Consider the following 23,993-nt stretch of genomic DNA (forward strand, 5'->3'; position numbering starts at 1 on the left):
ACTCTTAGATTTGGATCAACATACACACAGGCTTACTTCAGGACTATTCCAGCTTGGCTCGGTGGAGGTTTTTCAATCTGCTGTTCTGCTTGCAGGTTTAAAAGTCTGCAGGAGGATTTGTGGATTTAAAACGGCAAAATTAACCATCTGATATTTAAAAAATGTAGCCCCTGCCCTGACAAAAACACGCTAAGAAAGACTTAAGCTACTCTGAGTCTTTTCATAAAACGTTCATAATTGCAGGACTGACACAACTGACAAAGGAGTCTGTCACAGCACGTAACAAACTGCAGTAGTTATTTTATATTACAGCAGGGTTAAATGAAGGACAGGTTACCATGGACACTGGCTCCTCATTTGCATCTCCTGGTTGCAGAGCACATTCAAACCTGCTATGTTCAGCAAAGTACAGGTTCTTAATACTTAATCATGTCTTACACCCAGTGTTTCTTGTTCATGTTTTATCTAATGACGACTCACCGCGTGTGTGCACTTCAAGACCAGTAGCTCAAAGAAGGGACAGTCCAAACCTGAGGAGACAAAGACAACCCTGAAGGTTGACCTTCGCTCAAACTCAAAACTTAGTTAGCATTTTCCTAAATTTACCTGAATATCGTTCAGGTGGTAACAGTAACAAGATCACGTCTTTATGGAGAGACAAAGCCTTGCTTCTGTTCACTTGTGTGAATAAATGAATGTTTACCAAAGGAATAATGTTTATTTTCTAGCATTCAACGATTTCTCTTTCCAAGTCTGTGACAGCACACAAAAACAGAACATCAGATTTGTAAAGGTGGATCACAAGAATGGAACGCAGCATGCGTGATCAGTCAAAGTCGGATAATTTGGGTCTATGTTTTGTCATTTGCTGTTTTTTCACTGCCAGATAAGTTTGGCTAAAGTGGGTTTTTAGTAAAATGTCACCACATTCCCAGATTTCACTACTTAAGGTAACTGCAATGCAACACTAGCTGATGCCCAACATGTGTAAATTCTGAAGGCATAACCCCCCCACCCACCCATCCATCCACCCCCCCACCCCCCAGGATTTTAATTTATTCACATTCACAACGCCCTGGCTCGCTGGGGTCCGTCCCCTCAGAGTCTGGGTGTGTCGGGCTCATTGGATACGCAGTAAGGTCCATGTCAGCAGATCAGGGTGGACAGAGGGATGCAGGCTGGGGCCTCTGGGAACATCTCCTGACAGAGGGATCAATGTTTACTGCCGCTCGTCTCTGATGGTGGAGGCGAATGGCGGCAGACACTGAGGCATCACCTCTGCGCTCCCACCCAATATGGCTGCCGTCAGCATGAACTGCCTCTCTGCGGTGTGACTGCTCTCTCTTTGTCTTGTCCTGTTTGTCCGTCACGCTGACTCATTCATGGTCGTTGTGACTTCAATATGTTTGTCAGGCAGTCTGTCTTTCTGCCCATTGCTCTGTCATTCCGGTATTTATCCTTACTTCTTTCTTCCTCTCTTTTTCTTGCTTTGTCATTCACTCTGCAGCTTTCACTGAGTCTTCTTACTCTCCATCTCAAAAAAGCTGCATATTGATGTTACTTACTCTCTTTCAGTTCATATCTCTATCCCTCTCTATATCTGCTTTATAACCCCCAGGGTGTGGAGAGAAAAAGAGAGAAACTGAAGGAAAGTGCTGGGTTTTAACCCTTTGTGTCCCTGATTCTGATCTGCTGGCATGTTTAAGAACCACAGTATGTCGCATGGTTGCACCAGTAAGAAAAAACACAAACAAATATACGTTGTTTTACATTGACGTATGACGGAGGGAAAGAAAGGCAGAGCTCGTCAAGCAGAACGAAGCAGAGATAGAAACTGGACAGAGAGACAGAGACTGTGGCTGAACAGTTCTGTACCTGGAGACTATAATGTCCCCAGAAAAACAGGGACTCTAATCTCTGCAGGGGGTGTTTAGGGAGCAGAGGGAGGGGCGGAGGGCTTCGTCGCATTGGTCCATACTCAGAGTCTCCTTTTACATGAACATAATACAAACACAGCATGGCTATTTTCTGTGTATCTGTACATTTTCTCTCTCTCTCTCTCTCTCACGCGCACACACACACACACACACACACACACACACACACACACACACACACACACACACACACACACACACTTGTGCGGCAGGGAGAGAGCTGCTATAGCAGCAGAGCAAACAGGGAGGTGCGAAACACTGCAAAGACTGCTCACTGCTGCATTCTCCGAGCCAGAACCTCCCCTCTTTTCTCTCCATTGTTGTCGACGAGTCCCGAGACTCTCGGCTCAGTACCCGTTCTTTCTGCACTCCTCCTTTGTCTCGTTAAATACGAACCTTATACAGACGTTTATGTTTTAGGCAGCGATGATGGCCGACTTGGTTGTTATTTATGTAACTGGTGGCTCTTTATTCTACACAAATACCACCAGAAAGCAGGATTAACTATATTGTGACAAATTACGCAGCAACTATCAATACACTGTTGTTCAGACAGATGTGTCACAACACCTTGCAAGGGTCTGACCATTGAGGCTTTATGAAAGTCAGTTCCAGTATTTACATTATGAGCCAATGTTTTACATTGGTGTTCCTCATTGGTAATGCTGATTTTCAGGCACCCAAAAATGAAGTAGTGCAGTACCTTTGACACAGCAGTTAAAAATGGGACACTCTCCTTTGAAACCTAAAATATATCAGGCAGGTCAGCTGCTCCTTAAGGTGGAGGGACCCAATAGCAGGGAAAGGTCTAGAATGCACCACCCCTCTGAAATAACATCTAATATAACATCAGTTACATCAAGATTATAGCCTGGAATAACTGCACAAAAATCCATAAGTATAACCACATTCCTCACTGAGATGCAATACAGAGCCAACACATTTTAATGAAGTGCAGGTTGCCAAAATAACAATCAGGATCTCAAATTAACATCAGTTGGTAAAACTTTAAACTCTTTGATAGATGGCTATAGTCTGTCAGCAACTTTAAAATACCATGGTTGTAGATAATCTTTGATCTGATCTTTGTTTGTTCGTCTATACTGACCAGTGTACACTGTGACTGTCAACCAATCAAATTAAAGTAGGACAGTGGTTCTACAACAAGGCTGACAGGCCCAAGGCATGCTAGCGACTCTGAGACTGTACTTCCTGCTCTGAGCTAAATGCTAACGCTAGCATGCTAACATGCTCACAATGACTATGCTAACACGCTGACGTTAAACAGGTATGTTTACCATGTTCTTAGTTTCTCCAGTGTTTGAAAGTTCATTAGCTCAATATTAAATCAAATGTGGCAAGTTGGCAAAGAAACAGAAATTTGTGGGCATATTCTGAATTGCATTGCTAATCTCCTCACCTTCCTCATTCTTCTTAACAGCACTGAAAATTGGAAAAAAAATAAAAAGTATGCAGGGAAAAACATATAAGGGAAATATATACGCCATCTCTTACACAAGTGGTATATATGAATTACACATCCATCCATCTATTATCTATAACTGCTTATCTTTTGCTGGATCATTTGGGGGCAGGAGCTGATCCCAGCTGACACTGAGAGAGAGGTGGGGTACACCCAGAACAGGTCGCCAGTTCACCACAGGGCTGACACATGGAGACAGACAGCCATTCATGCTCACATGCACACCTACAGGCAATTTCAAGCCACCAATTAACCAATTAAAATGCATGTCTTTGGCCTGTGGAAGCACCTGGAGGAAACCCACACAGACACGGGAGAACATGCAAACTCACAGAAAGGCCTCAGGCGGCCAGAGGGTTAAATCCCAGCACCCTCCTCCTATGAAGCGACAGTGCTAACTCTGCACCACTGTGCTGGCCTTCATTAAACATAACTAAAAATACCTCTTTAATAGCTGGTATTTTCGTTTGCCAGCACTTGATGGATGAGGCAATAAAGTTGCGTCTGGACACAGACTACACAAATTTGCAGACAGGTTCTCTCAAGGCAATGAGCCAGCAGCATGATGATGCCAGTTCCCTGCACTGGCTTTATAATGTTCTCAGTCCATCTAACAATGCAAACACTCCCAGTGTTTCTGAGCTACATTTCTACATTTAGCTGATGCTCTTATCTGAACTGAGCAGGTTGGGACTCAGTGTCTGTCCCCTGTAAAAAACGGTGCTGTTGATGGAAGCTGGCGTCAAAGCCACGTCTCTTCTGCTAGAAGTCTGCCTCTCTAACAACTCGGCTACCCTGCGAGCCTGTGGAGAGCAGATAATGGCAACTGGAAGTTTTTCTTCGTGAGCCAGGTGTGGGCATAAAAAGAAACGTATCATCAGGTTTGCAATGAGTAATGGTAATAAGTGGAGAAGTAGTAGAGCAGTGGCCTAAGGCTGAATTAGCCAATCGCTGGACTTTGTTACAAGCTGAAATGAGTAACAACAGGTCTCGACCCAAGAGGATCACTCAAAGTCCAGCTGGTATGAAAAAAAACTGGTTCAAGCTGATTTCAAGCTCTGCTCTCTGACTGCATTTACATAATCAAACTGGTCACTAATTTGAAAGCCATCTAATGTCCCCATTTGAGCATTTACACAGTGACATAAGACGGCTAATACTTTAATAAGACAACCTAATGAAGTATGTCAGCGATCACAGTGGTCTGCACCACAAGCTCTGCCAAGTGGTCCTGGGAGAGTCATGAGGGCTTTAAGGTGCTTTATAATGGTCAGTGGTTAAGCCATTTACAGATATCAAATGGGATGGCTGTGTGTGCCTGTTATGCATGTGTACAAATGTGAGTTCGTGTGTGTCCATGAGTATGATTTCAATCAATGAAATTCATCTAATTGAGGTGTCTGCCCCATCATGTGATCAGTTTCCCCAGGCGCTCAGCTCCCCTCCGCTGACTTAAGCAGGCCAGCAGCAAATCTGAGAGCAAGTGCCGTTCATTGTCTCCATCACAATCCCAAATCCTTGCAGCTTAACAAATAAGCACCTTCTCGAGTAGCTAAGAGTTAGTGATTTGAAAACATGCAGTTGAGTCTGTTGAGGCAAATTATGCATGTTTAATAATAGCGGTAAGCACCAATGTGCTTGAATTAACGGTGAAAGAGTAAGAGGATGAAGTCAGATCACCTGATGGACCAATGGGCCGGCCAGTTTTCCTAAATAAAGGCACCTGTTTGGTTTCCAGGTATAGTCTGAACTAGAGCTGATGCGATTAGTCGACTGACAACAATCAGCAACTATTTTGCTAATCAGTTAATTTTCAAATAATCAACAAAATTGCCAAACATTCCCTTATTCCAGCTCCCATATTGTGACGATTTGCTGTTTTCATGTTGTGTGTGAAATTAAAATCTTTGGATTTTGTGTAAAATAAGGGATTTGATTTCCTCACCTTGGCTTTAGGAAAATACGCTGGACACTTGTGTTGGTTTGTAATAGACAGAACAATTGCCCAATTAATCAAAAGAAAAAATAATGTTAATCAGCAGATTAATGGTCAGTAGCAGCCTTAGTCTGTAGCTGGGTCCATGTTGAAACTGGAGCACATCCATGTCATCAAACACCTGCACTGCTGAAGGGCGAAAAGACATCCAGCTCCAGGACAGCTGTTTTCCAGCTGACTCTGACCTCCTGGTGCAGAGGAGGGCAGGAGAAAAGACAGCTCCCTCCATGATCAACTGGAAGTATCACATCATTATCCCTTCGTTCTATATTCGTTCTATAGTGCAGGCTGCAATACATTTGTTTAAAGTCACATTTTTTCCAGAAATGGCTGTAAATTTGTTGCTGTATTGCCTCAGCATGAATACAGAGAAATCACAGATGTCATATTTTGTTTTTACCTGTTTTCCCAGAAACACCAGCAACCTGTTTAGTCTTCCAAGAAAACAGTGTAATACATTAACAACCAACAGTTGCTCTCAGCAGCTCAGATGTAGCAGATGAGAAGTCGATGCTCTGCTCGGTGGCACTTTATTCTTGGATGTTGATAAAATATAACAGCTCATTCATTTATTTTCCTTTCTCCACTGAGATTTATATCTGGAAGTTTAAAATCTGCTCTAACCAGTGTCTAAAGCTTTAGAGAGTCTAACGATACCAGCATCAGGACTCCCACCACGCCTGTGAGAAGCATATCTGTCCATTATGATGTTTGTACTATCAAAGAGACTTAAGAGGATTTACTAATATTGATATATTCTCCTTTGTGATAAAACACTAGTACAACTGCTGGACATCTGACTAACATCTAACAGCACATTTGACGAGTCATCCGCTGCAATTTGGTTCTTTGCTGTCCGCAGCACTTTCTATAGCTCATCTAGAAACCTTGTATTTATGTGTAGAGTCAGTGTGGGATGTGATGACCGAATCGTAGGAAGCATTTGTCAGAAAGTGACTCAGCACTCTCACTGCAACTAACTGTTGATTCACTGGAAGGCCACACAGCTGGGCTAATTGCATGTTATTCCTGAGTCGCCTTGCTCAGAGGTACTTCAGCAGTGCCTGCTTATGACGCACCGACTGTCACTGCTCTGGGGATCCGAACCATGCAGTTTTATCTTCGTATCTTCAAAATGTATCCAATATATTGGCTGCTTGACAGTGGGAAGCAATAAATGTCAAACAGTGACTCAGCAATCTTAGTTGAGCGGGTGACAGCTGATTCACTGGCAGGCCAGACAGTCGGGGTGAACTTTTGCTGTAGCCTGGCAAAGAAAATGGTGTTAAAGATTCCCAGCATGCCACAGGGCCCAGATTCTGCTCTAGTATCAAAGATGTCTCCACAAAAGATAAGATTTAACAGTATTGGCATAATTTCAACTAAACACTGACATTGACTTCAGTTGAAGTAGTAGAATAGATATAATCATGTTGACATTAATCTCACACACACACACACACACACACACACACACACACACACACACACACACACACACACACACACACTTCTTATTACAGCAGTATGGCCCGTTCAACTGGGTCAAGTTAGCCCAGTTTAACTCAAGCAGAATGATAAAGTAACCAGGCTCCAAAAGCATCTTTCAAGTCATCAAAGAGTCTCAGTTAACAGTAGGACCAACACAGATTTAAACATGACAACTGTGCTGTCTGCTGTGGAGTGTTTAATATTTCTTTCAAACCCTGGACTGGTGTGGACTGATGTGCGGCATCCTTCACCAACCAAAATCAAAGTTGCACATCAGAGGAAATCTCTTATGACACACGATTATAGAAACTGATGGCTCAATTTTACCCCAAAATTAAAGTTGGGATTAGTATGCTGCTGCTAAGTAATTACAGAGACACAGCCACGCATGCAGACAATCAGAGTCTATATCACAGGGCAAAAATTATCATGCATGCAGACAGACACTCAGTTAGATCAGTCACAAACACACACACACACACACACACACACACACACACACACACACACAAGTTTGAACTTCTATCCTTGTGAGGATGCGCACTGATATAATGGATTAGCTAGACCCACCCCTAACCTCAACCATCACAACTAAATGCCGAACCCCAACCCCAACCCTCACCTAAGCCTAAACCTAAGTCTGACCTAACCCTTAACACCAAGTTTTAACCCTCACTTTCTAAATTAGTTTTCACTCCCAAGGACTAAAACTCAAATTAGTTCTCATAAAGATAGCTCTATATGTACACACACACACACACACACACACACACACACACACACACACACACACACACACACACACACACACACACACACACACACACAGTGGCTGGGTCGAACCACCTTTGCTGAGTCACTGGAAACATTCAGTCCCAAGAAACCTAAACAGGAAACTAGAGGAGCCTATTACATGATGATAACTCATTAACACAGGCTGAACACTGACTAATACTGAAAAATAACAGCTTTACTTGGCAACAATTGAACCCATCACACACGCGCACACACATGCTACACACATTAACACACAGACAAGGATGGATTCACTGCAATGGCAACGTCCTCAGCATGAATGAATCATCACAAAACAGTTACGTGTCTATTTTAGAGTACAAATGATGGCTGGTTGTTCTGCGACCTAAACACATACCCTCTCACCCACACGCACACACACGGTCTCTATCCCTCTTTGTGCACTCAAGTCTGAACCTGCATGGTCATTTGTCCTCCTCTGGACCAAAACACAGCCTGGAGTCTGACTTCAGCCCATTACGTTACCAGCATGCCAACTGGAAACCATAGCAATGACACAAAGAACACAGAACCCGGTTTTTCTTTTTTCCCCTGGTGTCTGTAGGAGGCACTGAGTTCATCTGCATCACCTGCATGGAAGGTATCTCTAATATTTATCCATATGACTCACAGTGACTCGGCAGAAAGAGGCTCATTTTAGGGGATCAAACCTGTGTCCTTGCAGTTGCAGGACAATCTCTGTCTGTTACATCATCCTCAAGTTTTCTAATAATCATTTCACAGATAAAAGTAGGCACAGGCTGCAGTCATTTTTCTGAAAGCTTGTACACGTTGGCTATTGATCTGCTGCTTCCAGTACAGTTTATTTTCACAGAGAAAATAGGTTAAAGAGGCACCTACTGTTCTGTCACCTGCATTAATCCCGTTACTTTGGATAAAGAACGGACTTGCCCAAATCCCCTGACTGAACCTTAGATGCCTCCTCTTATGTCAAGGTAGATTTAAAAGGACTGGTTGTTAACGAGTTTATGCTGTCTCATGCCCTAATTTCCTCCAGACATTTCGCGCCATCAAAGACACTGCGCATAAAAGTAAATGTTTCTTTTCCTGGATGTTGGATGCTTCGATGGTCTTACGCAACAAAAACAGGCTAAAAGAAAATCGACTAAAACGCAGTTGTTTGAGGGTAAACGTCACGTCTGTGCGGAGAGAAGAAAAAAATCTCATCAGGGAGTAAAAAACGGCAAAATACGCAGCAGCCGCTCCACAGCATCCCACCCGAGAAACCTGCTGTCGCATTCAACTCCGCGCAAAAAGGCGGAAAAACACTGATCACACAACAGCTCGGTATTTCACAAACACTTTACGTACCGTTATAGATGATCAGCCACTTTACCGGAGAGTTGAGTATCTAGAGCCGAAGAGGAGCGTCGGCGGTGCGTGTGTGTGTGAGTCAGGCGGAGACAGGAGGACAGAGGAGGAGATTTGGCACATTTGGAGAGGAACGCAGCCTGGTGGCGGAGCGCAGCGCGCCGGGATGCGGCAACATCCGTCTGCAGACAGCCGACCAGCGGCGTGCGGTCCAGCCAGGGAGGGGCGCACCAGGCTCACACACTGCACCAGCAGTAACTCATTCACTGCCGAGGCGGTGTGGGTGGGTGCACTGCTTTTGTAAGCGGAGGGGGAGCAACAGCAGCTCCGTGCTGCTGAGTACAGTGTGTGTGTGTGTGTGTGTGTGTGTGTGTGTGTGTGTGTGTGTGTGTGTGTGTGTGTGTGAGCGAGTGGTGTTCTGCACCATATCTCACAGCACTTCATAAAAACATCTGTCGTCAACCACTCGTCAATTTTACAATGACACCATGAGCATTATCACAGCAGTTTATAAATCAGGCAGCAGCCATACGTCAAATATGACCACAGAAAAAACACTGGTTCTCCGAGATACAACGCAGCAAATTAAAAAACATGTCAAACTAAAATTTCTATTAAGAAACTGCAGGTGAAATTATAGGATTATTAAAATAGGATTAGCCCACAACTTCCCTATTAAGTCACAAAGGAATTCATGACACATTATTATCATAACAAAAGTGATTTTTAACTGTTTTGTTGCTGTAAACGAGGGCCAACTGGAGCCAAGAGGAGTTTTAGTAAAGTGTGTTGTTAATCTGGTACATATAATCTACCAGGAACACTTCTTAACAATTCAATCACTCCTGGGACAGTTAATTTTGTCTTGGTGAAATGAAGGCAGAAATTTGGAAATTCTGTCCTGATGGTGGCGCTACAGGAAAGATCAGGGGCTCGCCAGAATCACTGAGGATCAACATGAGGGGACCAAGACTATCAGATACAAATTCCAACCAAATTCCACAGCAATTGAGGCAGGAGGGACACCAAGAGGTCCCAACAATATAGAAAGTCCCCCTGAAAGCACAGCCTCACCTATTAGGGGGGCCAAACTGTAGGCCTCAGTCTTGGTCTGCAGCCTTCATCCAAACTAAGAGAAATCTTAATGCATACAATGAAGTATTCTTTAAACTTTGTGGAGGCAGATTTTTCCTGCCAAGTCTATAAAGAAATGATTTGCACATTTTGGTGTGGAAGAACTTGGCTAGCCTGCACAGAGCCCAGACCTCCACCCATCCAACACCTTTGGAATGAACTGGAAGCCCGACTGGGAGCCAAACACCAGTGGGCAAGTTGTGGCTGAATGGGAGCAAATCCCTGCAGCCAGCCTCCAGCATCTTGTGGAAAGCCTTCACAGAAGAGCAGAGGCTGTAATAGCAGCATGTTAGCCTTAACGTGGTTTTGTAATGAGATGTTCAACAGCCACATATGGGTGCAATGTCTGTGTGTGTTCCTTTTTAATAACTGTCTTTGAGCATACAGCATCATCCTAGTTAAAGAGAGAAATATAATGCACAAACAACAGAGCTGCAGCTGACCTAAGCAGGCCTAATCATAATGCTGACAATGTGTGCAGACGTCCACCCACAACACTGCTTGTATGTAGTTGTTGACTTCACGTTAGGTGGCAGCAGCCCACCCTCTCTCACACTTCCTCTAATCTTTTATACCCCTCTGTGTAATGCTGCATAATAAAAATAGATTAAAATTAATCAGAAAAGTAAATGATGACAATGTTTACGCTCCAGTAAAGGGGATTGTGGGTTTGTGAGTGCGTCTTTGCGATTGTGTTTGCTATAATCATGCTTGTATGTTGTGCATTAAGTACTTAATATGTGTCATTATGTATCATCTTGTAGGTGTTTGACACAGGATCGCTCTATATCAGCCAACTGCTAGGTGCCACGAGTACACTGCACCAGCGGCCATCCTGTGTCATCCAACAGTTTAACAATCCCCCGAACACACACACACACACACACACACACACACACACACACACACACACACACACACACACACACACACACACACACACACACACACACACACACACACACACACACACACACACACCTCATGTATCTCTCTATCTCCTTTGTCATTGGAATAAAACCCGTCAGCTGACCAGATCACCAGAATCCATTCAGTAGATGCTGAGAGACCACACCCCTCCACTCACTGTGCCCGCCTTCTCACATAAACTGCCAATCAGAGGAGCCGAGAGAGAGCCACAGGTCTCTGAATAGATAGATTTTCCTTCCTGGTCTTGGCAACAAAGCATCTTAGTCATATCTGTAGATGGATGGGAAAGTAATGCTAGCCTGGTTCTTCACTACCCACGCCTCAAATTTTGTGGAGTGATGCAAATAGGTCTGGTGTAGCTCTCATGAATGGCTGATGGAGAAACAGCCAAAACAATCAGAGCTTTTGTGGGCTGGACTAAAAGCTGAGTCATTGTCAACAGTTAAAGGACTGTATGACTGCAAAACACTGCTCATAATAAATCAAACTGCATGTGTGTAACCATAGATAGACTAAACATGAGAGAATAGCTCAGTTTGGGTGGAGCACAAGCTTGGCAAACAAGCAAATATTAGCCAGCTAGCATAGTTAACTTGTTACTCTCTGCTTGCTAACACAAGGTTTAACACAGCAAGTTAACTCTACTTTGGTAAAGCTTTCTACTCTTAGTAAAATAACAGGTCTAGTGAGCTCCTTGTGTTTAGAGAGGAGACTCACACTCTGACACAGAATAATAATAATTTACTCTCAGACTGTGAGGCTGTACTCTCTCTGCCTGGCTGCTCCACCTGTTAAATCAATCACTGTGCAGAGGTAAACATATTTGGGCAGATGGTGTACAACCCTGCATCTAACTTCACGACTGCCTCTCAGTGGTTGCAGTAAAGCACAGACAGCACAGACTTTTCTCTCATTTCACCCATTAATAAAAGCTCAAGCCAGGATGCTTTGAGATCGGCTTCATGCTTGTGATAGACGACAGATGTTCGTGCGGCCTCAGTAATAGAAAAACTGTCTGCTGATATCTGCCAAGGTCTGATGCTTTGCCCTGCCAGGGCGACACATTGTTTGGCTCTCTAGAGATGCTGGTTAAGATTCATGGAGCACAGAGGTCCTGGTCCCAGAGGGATGATACCTTTCCTAAATATCTCTCTCTCTCTCTCTCTCTGTGTGTGTTCTCTCTGAAGTAACATCTTAGTCCTCTTACTGCTGGAGTAACTTCTTAGCCATAGGGGATATTGTTATTCATGACAAATTTCCCACAAAGGTGGCAAATGAACTCATGAATGCACGATGTATTCCTGCTGCCACACACCATATGGACATCTCGGTGTGTCTTCATCTTTTTATTACTTTGTTTTTAATGGCTTGCTCCTTTCTTTCTTGATGTCTTTTCCTTCCATGTCACCACCCTTACTGCTCACAAGTTCCTTTCCTAGCGTATACCCCTCTCCCTCTTTTACATACTTTTTCCAATCTTGCTTTTCCTCGCTTACTGCCCCCTTTTCTTCATACTCACTTACTTTCTCTCTCCCTCAGACTGCAGCGATGGCAAGCCCTGGGATCAATATCAGAGCTTTGCATAATTCAACAGCTGCCTCAGTAATGTATGACGCAATGAGCCACTTTGGAAGGATGCCTCCCTCTCTCTCTGTCTGTCTCTCTTTGTCTGTCTTTGTCTCTCTCTACCTTTGTCTTGAACCAGGTGAAGTCAATGCGTACTGTCATTTGCATTTCCGATAAATGTAGAGTTCAAACAATGAAATTAGTTGATGAATGCTGGCCTTGTTCAGTCTGTTTCCTGCATGTCTCAGCTTCATATTAAGAAGTTAAGGAGGCAGTTCAGCTCTTAAACTCTCTTGAAGTTTGTTCCACCTGTTGCTACACAACACAACGACTTCAGAAATGTCACAGAGTGCTAAAGAACCAAAAAAGGATGAGTCAACAAGCTGTGTATCATCTTTCAAAAGCATCCTGCCTCACTGCTGCAATTAGCATTGTTGCAAAGAGTATTATCGTAGGAGTGGAAGGATTCATTCAAATCTAACACTGAGGAAGACGCTCCGTTTCTGCTGCAGCTGGGACAACATACTGACAGGGATCAAAAGCTGGCCTGCCTGGAGTGCACTAACATCAACAGTCACCACAGATCAGAGACAGTTAAGTGAGCCCTTATTCAATATCTGAGGAGTTCATAAATGTCTCACCTTTAAAGAAGAGCAAATATTAGACATGGTTTACCTGGAAAAAGTGCTTTCAAATGTCGTCTGTCACACTCCAGACAAGCTGTGATGGACACTGCTAACAGCCACTTCTTAGTCGGTTGGCTCTTTAGGAAGGACACTGAATTTGAAGATAGCACTGAAATATTACAACATAACAAATATATATCCTCTCTTTCACCCACATGGGAAGGGTTAGGCTGGTGAACCATCTCAGAGAGATTACAGCGGAGCACTGCATGATGACACTGCACTTTAAGCACTGCTGGATTAGCATTAGCGTACACATGGTTGTAGATTCACTCAGGTCCATTCAGCACCTAGTGCTCTCCAGAGACCTCATCACCAAAGATTTAAATGAAAGGACTCTCAAAAACCCCAAAAGTAAGCTATCTCCATCATCTTGATTTCCCTGGCTTGCTGGCCACATATTTGTTTCCACAGTGCGTTTATGAGCCTACAGGAGAAGGCCTTTACTGTGTCTATTAATCAATGAGCACAATTAGTTTGAGGTTCATGCATTAGCATTTTATTAGCAGTCAGTAAGGCGCCTCTTTAGTGTGTGCTGTGTTGATTTATTATTTCATGGAGTTTTGACTTTATCAAAACTTCCTACACAGCTTTATTCTACACAGCTAATTCACAATCACTGGAATTATGTGCCATTCTAAACCTGCAAAAGCTCCAACTGTCAGTCTGGAACCACAGCGAAGGACCTCTCAACTGAAATGACACAAACCTCTCTGAAGTTAGCGTTTAGCTTCACGTGTAGCATTTGTGAAAATGATCTGAATGAAGTACTCTAGGCTACAACTTGACAACATGAATAGTAGAAACAAACATGAAATTTTGATGTCCCACCAACCGTTGGAAGCACTCGTGACTTTAAACTTTTCACCCCACTCACTGCCTCCAGGCACTGGGGAGCATTTTACTAGAAAGCACAAGACAAGACGATGTGCAGGGAGCGGAAAGAAACGAGCCGACTAAGTGCAAACGGTCTTTCCACATTGGTTCAGCTCAGGGCCAACGAAATAGAAACCGACAGCTCCTCACATGCCAAGGCAACGATAGCTGACGGGATGTGTGTGTGCAGAGCAGACTGTGCTGCGAGTGTGTCCACAAGAGTGTGAACATACAGTATGAAAAAAGACAGTGTGTGTGTGTGTGTGTATGTGTGTGTGTGTGTGTGTGTGTGTGTGTTCTCAGCAGCTCTATTTACAAAGGTTAAAGTGTAGGTGTACACACACACGCACACGCACACGCACACGCGCACACACACACACACACACACACACACACACACACACACACTTCCTCCCTTTCCTGCTGCGACAAGGTGAGAGAGCAGAACTGCTGCGTCACACTGTAGGTCAGGACACTGTTACACAGCAGAATTCTAACACTGGTTACCTTGAGCCAATGATACGCATCTGAGGTGATGATGACAGTGATGAAGATTATCGATGAGCAAACTCCCGTAGGTGATGGTTGAACAGAGCTCAATGATGTGCTACAAAATAGACGTAACTTTTGTGTGCTAGCTTTTAGTGGTAGAGTAGATCCCTGGTACATGAGCAGCATCTTCTTTAAAACATAAAGCAAAGACTCAATAAGATGTGCACCAGCAGCAGCACTTTGCTTTTTTTGTTGCATTTCTTTCTTTGCTTTATTCAGACTACATCTTGAGCATCTCATGCTGTGTATGTACTGTATATTTCTAAAAACAGAACATAATTAATTTATTGTCAGACTTCATTTATACAAAAGTGGTTCAGAAAAAGAGATCAGAAAGAAAATTATGCTGGCCCTACACAGCAGATAAAAAATGTGCACTATGCGTGACTTTGTTACACAGTGTGGAACAAAAATTCTACATCTCAATTTAAAGCTACTTACAGAGAAATCTGCAGGCGGTGTTGAGGACACTGAAGGTTAGGAAGTTAATTGTGCAAAGAACAGTTCTATATCGTTTAAGCCCCAAGCATACTGAATACCCAAGCCATTGATCAATACTTGAGGCCCAGCCGGCACAGCACTGAGACTTAAAACATATATTTAAGTGGGAAATAATGAAAAAATGCTGAATTATTTACATGTGAAATGCTTTTCTTCAGAAATGATTTTTTAGAAATGTTAGGTGGAACAAATGTGTGGTATTCATGAGCTGAATACTGATCAGAGTTGAATAGCGAGGACCTTTTTGTCGTGAAACATTGCTCGCCTGGATTCTCCACAGCACCAGATTACTTTGTTTGAGGAGTCATTTGGGACTAAATAGAAACAGCAACCTCATGCAATCCTGAAAGTGCAGGAGTGAGGAGTGTAATGGCACTTTTTATATGATATTATATATATTATATATATATATTAATTGCCCTCTATGAGAGGAAAACACCAAGGAGAGGAAAAAAAGGGGGGGTGGGGGCTCAGCTCAGGAGTTCTAAAACATCTGGAAGAAAGCAGTGAAAATGAAGAGCCGACACAGTGCCCCAGCACTGGGGAAAAGAGCTTCGAGCTTCCCAACCATAACTTCTGCTGCCACTGTGCTCAATCGATTCCTTCAAGGCAATCTAGCAGAGCTTAACAGTGATGAAAATGTCTTCCCACCATCCAATATAGGGGACAGACACAGAGATTGACATAGGAAGAAATATTTCAGAGGCAGGAGGTGATACGTGATGGGAATAGGAAGGAACAATGGTACCGTAAACGTGCCATAAAAGTTATTAGACCAGTGTTTGCTCTTCTCTTTTACACACATCACAGGTTAGTGGAGAAAATCTAGTTTAGGGTCAGTGTGTGTTTGTACATCTATGGCGGGGAATCCGACAGCTGCAGGTATTTTTCCAAAATGGACTCTTTCAATCTGTCTGTCAAGACCTTATTTAATAGACAGCAGAGGGATACACAGGCATTTTTATGGCCTACTACTGCTGTTTAAATTCATATCCTCCTCCACACAATCACCAGAGGGGTTCCCATGATATTTTCAGTTTCAGGTTTTCTTCCAGTCTCGCCATTGGTTGCGACAGCTCAGGGAAAGATTGGGAGTGCTTGATTGGATGTGAAACATCTCTCTGCTAATGCAAATACGACACAATCATTGCTACATGAGAATGAAATTGTATATAAGTATGAATGAATTAAGTTTCTATTATTGTGTCAAGCATGAAACTACACCCAAGATATAAATTAATATAATCTAGAGTCCTGACTGTCAAACTCCACAGAAATTAAATAAAAACAGGGGAAACCAACTCCAGTAACATTCACAAGCAGATCTTCACCTTAAATCCAACCCATAAACCCTTACTATATAATACTGGAGAAATCCAAGTTAATACTGATTCATACATTCCAGTTTTTACATGTATTAATACTTAAGTCTCCCCAGTACAGAAAGGAAATGATCTGATATCTATGATCTCAATGATATGTAAACAGATGATGTCATGTTCATATGTTTCAGTAGATGCAGTCTAAAAAAAAAGACACAATCACGCTTAAGGTTGATGATTTCCAATCAATCCCACTGTTTGTCAACTGTGTCATTTACAGAACATATTCTGTGATTCAGAGTCATGAGGCCATGATGAATTTTTAACATACTTTGAACTAATTGTCTTGGATCAGTTTCCTCCACAGAGCACTCAAACCTGATTTAACAAAGACGGATATGTCATGAAGATATGTCAGATTTATCGTATTCTGAAATTATAACTGACATAATTGGTTTCTTGTAATGTGATAGAGGTAATACCATACCCACCTTTTTATTGGCCACAACTGGGCCACACTTCTCAGCTCAAATCCTGTTTAATCATATTTTCTGTCTCTCCCCCTCACACACTTTCCTCATGGCTATTCCAATGTCTGTACAAAGAAATACAAATGGTGGGTGGTCAGCCCATTCTCCCTTTAAAACAAACAAAAAAATGAATAAAACAATGATAAAATGATGAAAATGTGAGGGACAGATGGGGATGAGAGCCTGCAGTTGAAGGTCGTGACCTGGACGTCTCTAAGTTGGTGATGAAAACTATCATTAATGTCTCAGCTGAGCAGTGTGAGTGTTTGCTGTGATTAGAGCTGCTTAATCTGTTTGGATAATTCCTTGTTAGTGTCTTCATATGAGACTGTCCGTCTCCCCTCCACATTTAAAACTGCTAAGAACCTTTGAGCATGACTGAAATGGGATCTTAGATGGCCAGCCTTCCAGGCAACTAATAAAAGTATCAACGTTCAGAGCAAATGCTGCCGTGACCTGGGACCAGAAATGATATGAAGACTAAGGGCCGAGATAGAGGAGATTTTTTTTTAAGCAATTAAAGCCATCTGCTGCTCAGAGTTTAGGTGTAAAAATATTCAGTTAAGCCTTGAGTGATGAAGTGAGAAAGAAGTGCACGAAATGCAAAGCAGCAATGAGAGCTTACAGGAGAGGAAGAAGGGTTTTGCTTATCTTGAGTAAGTAGAGGGGGAAGATTTGGGAGAGGGGATAAGACACAATGGTAAGAGGAACAAATGAGGTATTACTTCCTAATTTACGGCACTCTCAAGCCCTGCATGTGCACAGACATTCACAGAGAGAAAAGTTTCTCATCCATTCTTTCTACTTAGAAAGTCAAAAGTTTTGGGGAGGTTGATCATTAGGTGAACTCTTACATTAGTTCTTAAAGTAGTTATCAGAATCTCAATGCTAACACATCACAAACCGAGCAATAACAGACACATAGGAAGCCGGACTGACTTCTGCTCCTATTGTATTGTGTTGAGTCACTGACCACACAAAAGTGATTTTTAGTGGTAGACTTGCTCATTAAAAACCTACCGTCCTGCATACAGTATGTCAACAAAACAAGCATGCTGAGTACTGAAGAGTAACACACTCAGTTACCCGTTTATTAGGGGTACTTAGCTGAACTGTATGTAGTCTAACACAACAGCTGTACAATAAATCCTTCCTTCATGACGGTTATAATGATCAGCGTTCATTGAAACCATCGTAGAGAGGTGCTGATCAAATGCTTTGCCCATTTTGGAGCTGGACCGCATTATACAGACAAGTGTTTCTATTATTTTGTCCACCTCATTTATATCAATGAGGGCAGGCTAAATAACAGAATCACAAAAACTTGTAACCTTCATGAAGGGAGGCTTTAATTATCAGACTTTTGTATTAGAGTGCATTAACTTTTTTTTGTTGGTTGATATTTAATATTTAATGTCCTTTTACTGATGCCCTCTGTGTTTGCTATCCACTTTTGCTGCTGCAATACCTAAAATTTCCCCACTGTGGGACTAATAAAGGTATATCTTATCTTATCTTATCTTGTCTTAACTTTAGTTTGGTTTACCTAATAAACTGGCAACCCGGTATATTTTCACAAGGTAAACATTCCATAACAGGCCAAAGCATTTTGTTCCTGTATCAAAATACAGGTTTATTTAACCTTTCTACACTTTCAGGCAAACATGCTTCAAACTTCTCCTCATTTTCTCATATCTGAGACTCCAATCATGTGACAAGTGACAAGACAAGGTGTCTAAAAGTCTACAGAGCTGGATCCAATGGTTCACCTGCAGGTCTGCTGTGGCTATTTCAAAAGGTTCAAAAGGAAAAAGGTCCCCAGCAGGCAGAAAGCCCCATGTGCACACAATTTTACCCAAAGCCAGGCGTTTAGAAGAGGCAGCTGCATGAATATTTGATATGGACCCTCAGCCAAGATGCTACAAGCTGCGTTGGCTGTGGCATACAGTAAATCCATGTGCACAGTAGCTAACGGTGCACACATTCTAACAGGGTTGTACTTTTGCTTTGCCATAAGTTTCATAAAAGAATTTCAATTTCCTTTGCTTCTGCTGTTTTGCATGATGCTGCAGTTTTATAAATGCTCTGGAATGCCCAGCTTCCTGTAACACACTGTATTGTATTTGTCATTAATCGCAGAAGAGAGGTTAAGAAGAACAGTATTAAACCACAGCCATGCTAATGGGTTGATAACGTCGGTCTGTCTGGCAGTTGGATGTTCGGTCCACCACTTCTCTTCTAAAGTCAGCATCATGTCAACATTTAGTTTTGATCAGTTTGTTCTACTTTTCTCCCATTTCTTCACATATGGCACCTTTAATCTATTCTGGTAATGTCACTGAGTTGAATAATCCACACGAGCCTGCCAGTTTGTTGAACAACAAATAAAACAGATACTCAGTGATACAGGGGAGCCGCCTAATGAGCAAAGATGTCAGAGGGTTGAGTAATAACATTTATAAAATAAATAAACAAATTCTCTAAATGCCTTTTCAACGGGGAAAAATAGCCTTTGTGAATGTGCATGCTCCACATTCTTATGAATGTAGTTTCTTTAATCACTTGAACTGCATCTTGGCTGAACTCTCTGAAGATTATTGGTTGAGACACAAATGAGCTCTTAGATCCTGTACCATACTTACAATAGAGTAATAAAAACTGCCAATGTACTGACAAGAATTACTAAGATGTTTAAGAGTAAACCTCCTGAACGTCAGCATGCTGATGTCGTCAGTGAGTCCAGGATCACTGTGTCTCGCAGCCTCACAGGCCTGCTTGCATGGCTGTCGTTTTGATCCTGTGTGACTTTGGCTTCATTGTTCACTTGACAACAAACCGGCAGTGTTGAAAATCCCTGAATAAGACAGCACCTGTGTCTGCAAAGTTAGATTTGTGATACTTGCAGAGAGAGTTTCCAAAGTCAGATAAGTTCTAATGCGACACTTTGGGGCTTTAAAAACAACATACTCTTCAGAAACTTTTCAGTGCACCAGACAGGATCTAGATTAAAAAAATAATAATTAAAAAAAGCATTTCTGAGCATTTGAACAAATTTCATCAGTTCCCAACCCGTCCAACGTCCAGTTAAAGGCAAACTACATGAATGGAAAGCAGAATTCCTCCTCCTGATTTTCAGTAACCTGTCCATCCTCCACCAGCCACTGCCTGCTTTCACCTCTGTCACGATATGTGGACAAACGGCACGCAACCTCGTTAACCTTTCATCTCTGACACCTTCAGGTCTTCAAAGTGTCATCGCACTCAGGCAGGGATGGAGAGGTCGCTACGGCAACAGCCACGAAAAGGCACGTTCCCAAGGCACCGGAGCAAATTGGCTCCATCATCGAATGTGAATGTTTAATCACTCTGTGTCGCCCCCGGGCCAGCTCTCACCACCGCCACATCCACGTCAGATAACGCCATGGAGATAACACTCCCTGTGTGTGTGTGTGTGTGTGTGTGTGTGTGTGTGTGTGTGTGTGTGTGTGTGTGTGTGTGTGTGTGTGTGTGTGTCCATAACTGGTGCACACACATGTCAGGCTGGGAGAAACTCCTGGGAATAAAAATGGAATTAGCTTTCAAATGGAATAAAAAACCCTTTTCTCACATCTTACATACACAAGCGATGGTTCGTTTTATGAAGGATTTTTCTAATTATCGAAGGTGGAGCTCAACCTGGAATTACTTTTCTTGAGAAGTAAATCCCCTCTGTTCATTCATTAATTGGGTGCATGTGCATTTTTGTTGCCAGAGGTCACAGATTCACACAGAAAAGTTACAAAACAGTCTAATCTTAACAATATGACTTCCATACTGAATGCACAGAATTATAAAACAACGTCCTTCCTGCAGATTGTTCTGGAAGCCTCTTATTAGGGGCTGGATGTCTGCAGTCTTTCATGAGCTCCCTGCCTGACTAAGCCATCTTACTGAGTTCAATCTGTGTGTGTGTGTGTGTGTGTGTGTGTGTGTGTGTGTGTGTGTGTGTGTGAGAGAGAGAGAGAGAGAGAGAGAGAGTCTGAGCATGTGTGTAGGAGGGAGGATCCACACGTAATCATTACATCGAGTTTATTCCCACTGATTCTTTTACTTTTCCCTTTCTCTCCGCCCACACCGCCCTCAGCGAGAGAGAGAGAGAGAGAGAGAGAGAGAGAGAGAGAGAGAGAGAGGGAGGGAGTGAGAGAGAGAGAGAGAGAGAGAGAGGGAGGGAGTGAGAGAGAGAGAGAGAGAGAGAGAGAGAGAGAGAGAGAGAGAGAGAGAGAGAGAGGGAGGAAGAGAGAAAAGGAGAGGAAAAAAAGATGTGATGTCTCACATCTCACTTCAAAGGATCTCTGGACCTTTGGGACGTTGAAGTCTGTTTCCCATCAACCAACTGCTGCTATAGTCCTACTTAGCATTCCCAGTGCTTTGTTCAATACGTTTCACAAACATCTTAGAGAAAGACCTGCACTGACGGGCTGGCAGCGCTATGTGCAACACTACATGCTGTGGACGTGCGTGAAAACTAGTCAGTTTAACTTGTTACTGTTTGATTCATTTTTGCTTAGTGTTTTCTTGCTTTTAGACTAGCTGAATAGTCGAAGTTTAAACATCGGGGAAATCATCCCTGCTCTATGCTGTTTACTGTTAGTGTTAGTCTAAACGCACGGCCCTCACCAACACCATTTTGTAAAGGTCTTTCTTTAGTATTTTAGCCATATGTCAAAACAAATATTCTTCAATTCTACATACACTTAATTGCCAGTTTATCAAGTACACCTAGTTAAAGCTACTGTAGTCTAATACAACAGTTCTACAATAAATACTACTTTCATGAAAGTTAAAATGTTCAGTTTGTGTTTTAGAGGTGTTAATTCAACTTTATGGTTAGTCTGGAGGCTGCAGTTTGACATTTGAAGTAACTCTTTCAATATGTTGTTAACTTGTTAACTATACAGATTCATTCAAGACCTGCAGTTTCACTATGAGCACATGCATTGAAACTTAAGAGAAATAAAATAAATAATAGAAAGACAGACTAATCATTAGTAGGAGGGTCAGAGCAAACAAACACTATGTTGATTCAAAATAAATAAATCACCAGAAATAGGGTCGATAGAATGGATGCATCTGTACTGCTGAAGTGTCCCGTCTACTAAGAATTCAAGGTAAGACCTCATTTCCCATAAACCCCAGTGGTTTCTGGCTCTCTGTCCCCGTTCTCTGGTAGACATGGAAGTGATTTTTTCACAGCAAACACTACACTTTATTCACCTTCCACAACTCTGAAAGTTTCAGATAAAAGTTCTTTTGCGTGAAGCAACACAGCAAGAACCAAACCAGACAAAGGTAGATTTCCCCTGAAAGGAGCTCTGCGGTGTTCCTGGAAATGTCTAAGAGCCCTGAATGTAAAACCTCAGCAGGGAGACGGGATTTGAATGACTTACAGCCATTTTTGAAATAAGGAAACCAAGGGACCGAGACTAAACAATGAGATCTCTGATACTCAGGAATCAGTGCTCACACAAACTCCACAAAACACAGCGCGCTCACACTCAGTTTTCAGTTAGACAGGTACACGTACATGCACACACACACACACACACACACACACTCCTTTGTGAGTTCAGTGTGAGAGGGTTAATCAGAGTAAATCGCTGACACTAATCCACGGCCTATCTCACCCGGTCCTCATCTGGGTATTTGTGCAGGCAGCCTGAATGCGTGCGCATGCATGCGTGTGTGTGTGTGTGTGTGTGTGTGTGTGTGTGTGTGTGTGTGTGTGTGTGCGTGTGCGTGCGTGCGTGCGTGGGTGCGCTGGCTGGGTGAGCTTCACAGGGAATGTGTGCTGTTAGGTTTGTGAGCTGTGTGTGTGTTTCTTTGTATGTGAGAGAGTTCAGGCAGAGTCTGAATCCCTGTCCTTAAATCTATCACTGCACTACACAACCTCAACACTAGGGGGCGCTGCATAATACTTGGTATGGAGGGCCTGGCATGTAAAAGTGAACATCCTGCAGCAAACTGTCAACACAGCATGAACTGTATTTGACATTTATGACAGGCTTTAGATCGAAGTGTATTATTGCTGAAGTATTTGATGTCTACTCTTCAAATCAACATTCAGTCTCGGCCATGTTGTTTTTCTTTTTCAGGTGAATGCTAGCAGGTGCACTTGACCAGCCTTCAGGGAAAAGGGTGATTGTGTTTCTTACTGCGAGGTGAGGCTGCTGAGCTGAACAGCACTGTCATCACTCTCTGACTAAATGTACCCATTAAATGGAAAAATGATCACCATGGAGACTTTGAAGGAGAATTTTAGACCTTAGATCAATACGGACAATCTATGAGTAAGTTTCCCTGACTGTAACATCAATATTCATATTCAGCTGTGTTACAATGGCCCAATATTGTCTTTTGTCATCAAAATTTAAAGGTTACAAAGGATGTTTTTTAGTAAATTATAGCATATTACGTCCGATGAAATCAGCAGTCAGAGGGCCAAAATACACCCAAACCAGCAGCATGCTCATTGAAGATGCTGAAGAACTTGAGGGACTGAAGCACTCCTTCAGAAAAACACACAACAGAAGGTCATGCATTTATTCTGCATTAGAGTTGGTTGCAGATAGTTTAAAATGACACGTACAAGGAGAGATAATAACAAGCAAAGCTGTGGACAAACAACAGCAATACTTTGGATGCAGCAGTAATCTTATCTTCAGTATCAGGCAAAACCAGTAAATCCCACAGGTGACTCACAGTGGGTCGTACTGTTGTGAAGTGAACTTGTACTATGCCACTACAGTATGAAGAGAAAACATATTTCTTATTCTGCACAAGTACATAGGCCTTGGAAATGTTTCTTCAAAACCAGTGTGGTGTG

General features: G+C 42.6%; 1 protein-coding gene across 2 annotated transcripts in view; it reads right to left on the reverse strand.

Annotated features, from left to right (window-relative positions):
* The window catches only part of map1ab (microtubule-associated protein 1Ab), a 68,200-nt gene that overhangs the window by 34,189 nt on the left and 10,018 nt on the right, over positions 1-23,993 (reverse strand). The window contains exon 1 of one of the 2 annotated variants that reach the window (XM_070971415.1): positions 9,035-9,396. The exons of the other annotated variant lie outside the window; for it this stretch is intronic. The gene's annotated coding sequence lies outside the window, so the exon portion shown is untranslated. Of the gene's footprint in view, positions 1-9,034; positions 9,397-23,993 lie in introns of those variants that run through there. 2 annotated transcript variants of the gene reach the window in all.

Source organism: Chaetodon trifascialis, chromosome 10 (genome assembly GCF_039877785.1).
Source record: "Chaetodon trifascialis isolate fChaTrf1 chromosome 10, fChaTrf1.hap1, whole genome shotgun sequence".
NCBI classification, from domain to species: Eukaryota; Metazoa; Chordata; class Actinopteri; order Chaetodontiformes; family Chaetodontidae; genus Chaetodon; species Chaetodon trifascialis.